The following is a 5,043-nucleotide window of genomic DNA, read 5'->3' as shown; positions in this document are numbered from 1 at the left end:
ACATACATACATGAGGGTGAGTCCAAAATTTATCTTCATTCCAGTTATATTAAAAACACCCATCCACATCCAAGGCTAATGGCAACATTGAGTGTTCACGTGAAATGATTCTGTCGAATAGATGAGTGACAGTGAATTATGTTGCAAATCAGTTATGCATCTGCCTATGAAATAATCCACTACAGACTTGTTTTGAAAAGTTTGTCGGAGATGCATACTGAAACAACTCACGGTAGAGTATAAACAGAAGCATTTGGATACCTGCAAACAAAATTTGAACAGATACTTGAAGTAAGGTAAAATATCTTTTAAAAGCCTGTTAATGGTGAAGAGACATGGTTTCATTACTATGAGCCTGAGAATGATGGTGGTAGTGGCTGTGTGCCGTGGAATCGGTTCTGACTCATAGCGACCCTGCACAGGGTTTCCGAGGCTGTAAATCTTTACGGGAGCAGAATGCCTCATCTTTCTCCTGCGGAACAGCTGGTAGTTTCGAACTGCTGACCTTGCGGTTCACAGCCCGATTCGTAACCACTACACTACCAGAGCTCCTTTGAGCCTGAGAATAAACATCCTTAATTTCCGACCAAGAAAAAGTTCAAAAGTCAACCATCAGCTGCAAAATTGATACAGTTTTCTGGGATTCTCAAGGGCCAGTATTGGAACACTATCAGGAAAAAGGTTCAACAATCAACAGTGCTCACTGAAGAGCTGAAGCCTAAACTTCAGACTAAATGCAGAGAATTGCTGCATTTTGTGATTGTGATTGTGATCTTGCATGACAATGCATATCTGCACACCTCTGCCCAAACCTTGACACTCTGCAAAAACTTTATTTTGAGATGTTAAAGCATCCTCCCTATAGTCCTGATCTTGTTACTTCAGACTTACATCTGTTTGGTTCCCTGAAAGCAGCCTTTCGAAAACAAAGATTCACCTCTGACAAAGTAGGAAAGACAGTGATGTGTCCATGGCTTGTATCTTAGCCTAAAGCATTTTTTAATAAGGGAATATGGAAACTTGTCGACAGATGGACAAAGTGTATTGAAAAGCAAGGATATTATGTCAAAAAATGATGTATTAGTCTTTTCTAAAAGTTGATTGAAATAAATTGTACAGCTGACTTGACTGCACTTAAAAACAAGAAGATCTAATCAGCATTTATACTTAATGTGAAAGACTATGTACTTTCCATATATATTATATAATTTTGCTTGTATTACATTATTGAAATTTTAAAATTATCAAAATAGAAAACAGATTAGTGGTGGCTAGGAGAGGGACTCAGAGATGGGAATGTAAGTGTGATTGTAAAACAGTCACAAGAGGGATTCTTGTTGTGATGAAAATGACCTATGTCTTCACTGTATCAATGACAAAATTCTTGTGGGGATACTGTACTATAGATATGCAAGCTTCTATTACTGAAGGAAAGTGGGTAAATGATTATTTAAAAGATATTATATTATTTCTAACAACCACATGTAAATCTATAATTATCTCAAAATTTAAAGCTTAATTTAATAGATATAGATATATATATATATATATATATATATATATATATATATATATAGCTCTGGTAGCATAGTGGTTACAAATTCGGCTGCTAACCTCAAGGTCAGCAGATCGAAACTACCAGCAGTTGCGCAGGAGAAAGAGGAGGCATTCTGTTCCCGTAAAGATTTACAGCCTCGGAAACCCTGTGCAGGGTCATTATGAGTCGGAATCAACTCCACAGTACTTAACAACAACATATATATATATATAGTCCTGACTTTATCTTTCTCACTTCCTCTTGATCCATACTACTTAGTAAAGCAGTTTAGTTACTAAGTTTGGCTTTCTCAAAAAGGAATCACCTTCTCTCAGCCAATTCCTGAATAATGATCTGGATGAAAAGGGTGGAGGGTTACACAGAACTACTTTGAACATTTAGGATTCTACCATGACAATTCTTGGCATGATGTTTCATTCTTTCCCTTAATAGCAACACTGGACCAACCAGGTTGGTGCACTCTTCAGGTAACAGCGTGGCCAAACTGGGGCCTGGGGGATTCAAACTTCATTCTGGTTCAGTCACCTGCATTCCCTTGTTAGTCTGACATGGTCCTAGATCATAGGGATAATGAACACTTGGTTGACTACACTGCTCACTGAGTCCTGGTACAAGAACCCATTCAGGCTAAGTGGGGGACATAATGGGCCTACATTTTACAAAAATATCCTTGCCCCTCTTGCAACTGACTCTTCAAGATAAAAGGTTTATATGTGACTAGAAAATTATTGGAAAAAAATGGTGAGGACACTCTGGAGTGGACACTCTGGTTTTGTGGAGGTGAAAGGAAAATAACATCCCCTGTACCTGAGGAAGAAACACTTTAGACCCTGAGAGGTATTGGGAGTTATTGCTGTTGTTAAGTGCTGTCGAGTTAGTTACGATTCATAGCGACCCTGTAAAGGATTTCCAAGGAGCAGCTGGTGAGTTTGAATCACCAATCTTGAAGTTCAAACAGACCTTGTGGTCCAGGAGTGGGGAGGGAGGGACATTAAAGATACTTTGTCTTTCAGAACTGACCCCTGGTAAAAGGCCTTTATGCAGTGCTCACAAACTGTTTCAAGTACCTTAATTAACTGACTGCTAGGACTATAACCCACTGTGGTTCTAAACAACCTTGGCCTTCTTAAAAAGTCTATTAGAAATTGCCAAAGATGGCCTCAATTCCTAATCCTCCAACACAAAATACCTGGCAACACCTCTGAATGTCTCTTGCCATTTCATGGGGTGAATAAATACCACTTTACTAGTGTCATGGATAAATAGGACACATGGACTTGCCTCAATTATTCTAACTTTTCTAAGACCCCTAAAGCTTACTAACCAGCCAGGAGGCTACATAGAAAACACGTCAACAAGTGCTCTTTCCCAACACTGATGCAGCATCCTCAACAAATGTATACAATATCCTTTTCTAGAGAAATCATGTGCATCTCAAAGAATATACATCTTAAAAGTAAACCAGTTAATATTAACCTCCCTCCTCAAATCTTGTTAACTTGCATCTAAGGAGGGTTTTTAAGAGACAGGCAGGTGTTTAAACAAATATCACCATCAGATCATGAAACTTTCAGATCACTGAAGAAATCTCTTGAAAGTGGCACTATCTTGCTCACTTTGGGAAACTCCTAGAGGATAAGTGACTCATTACTTATATACACACTGTGAGCAATTTTTCCCACAATTAGAAAATGATGTTGCAAATTTTATTCCTTACTTTAGCTGAAGTGACATACGATACCACCTTGATCCTGAAAGGCATCCAACTCACTGGCCAGGGTTGGTATGACAGAATTCCCCTAGACTATTTCCTTCCAAACCATGGAAGAATCTATACAGTCACTAACATATCCTGCCATATCTAGATTAATGCCTTGGTCCAAATAGAAAAGTCAATACAGAAACAAGAAAAAAGTCACCTAGATTTCTAAGGTAGACCCTGCTAGTTTAAAGGGTTTATTCAGCTGGTTAAGTCCTGGGTCACTGGGGGGAAAGGAAGGAGTTTAGAATGACTGAATTCAACACTGGCGGTTCCCTCATCCTGCTGCTTGGAGTCCTGTTAATAATGTTGTTGTTAGGTGTCATTGAGGCAGTTCCAACTCATAACAACCCTACATATAATAGAACTAAACACAGCCTGGACCTGTGCCATCCTCACGGTTGTTATGTTTGAGCTCTTGTTGCTGCTACTGTGTCAGTCCATCTTGTAGGGGTCTCCCTCTATTTCGTTTAAAATATCCTTAATTAAATGAGTTTTCAGTTAATGTGTGATTCTAGTCCTCATAGGTCAGATAAATTAGAGTGGATGATAGAGTGTTGTATTCATGAAGTAATTTGTCAGAAGTGAAGATGATATAGAAACAAGGGATGAATATCTTTGGGAGACAATTCTCCATGGGTCTATCTGGTTTCGGCATGTTTCCTAAGCTGAGGCATTCGCAGTCTTTGTACCAGAATATCTTTCCAGGAATGCTTGTACAGCAAAACAGCCTTGGAAGATAAAAGTACTATCTCTTTCAGAGCAGAAAGTATCTTTGATGCAATAATAAAGAGCAAGACTCCCTCCAGGACAAAGGTTGGAGAGGTTTCCTTGCAACTCTTTCTAAAATATTGGTGTTTCCTAGGCTCAGGGGCCACTAATATGCATGCATCAAGTGGCTCTCATCACATCACCTTTTAGGAATGTAGAGGACTGACATCAAGACAAATACTCTGACTAATACTGTTACTGTTACTTTCTGACCATGGAATATCATGTCTTCTGTCATCATACATGATAGTGTGGCAGGCTAACTTACACGTAAGATAAAATCTTAAATAGTTAAATCTTCATAGTTCTTGATAGAAACACTATGATCTATTACCTATATCCACAGTTCCCTGCCAATCAATACAATGGTTGATTATGTGGTCTTGTTGCCCACTACAGTAATTAAATCCACCTTGTCTGTAAAGCCAAGTGTCCCCCACAAGCACACTTCTATTCTGAAAACCAGTCATTGTTACTAGGGAGTGTTGTACTATGGCAGTGTTTCCTAACATCCACTCTAACTTAAAGCTGATGAGCATCATGTCTCAATCTGCCTTACTAGTGCAATTCCTATTATTTTAATGACACAGTGTCTTCTGGTACCTCAAGGGGTGAGTTTTCAGGTCTCAGATACAAACTCATTTTAATATCCCCACCTTCCTAAAACCTGATCCCTTCCTTAATATTTCTGGGACAATGCAATTCTGTTGTACCTCTCGCCTATATTTTAAGTCATTACCATGTCCATTAAAAAGTTATTAAGAAGACAAGAAAGAAGGAAAAGGTCAAAATGGATGTCAGAGGAGACTCTGAAATTTGCTCTCCAGCGTAGAGAAGCTAAAGCAAATGGAAGAATTGAAGAGGTACAAGAGCTGAACAGAAAATTTCAAAGATCAGCTCGAGAAGATAAAACCAAATACTATAATAAAATATGCAAAGATTTAGAGTTAGAAAG

Source organism: Chrysochloris asiatica, unplaced genomic scaffold (genome assembly GCF_000296735.1).
Source record: "Chrysochloris asiatica unplaced genomic scaffold, ChrAsi1.0 scaffold00120, whole genome shotgun sequence".
Taxonomy (NCBI): domain Eukaryota; kingdom Metazoa; phylum Chordata; class Mammalia; order Afrosoricida; family Chrysochloridae; genus Chrysochloris; species Chrysochloris asiatica.
This window is presented reverse-complemented; position numbering follows the sequence as displayed.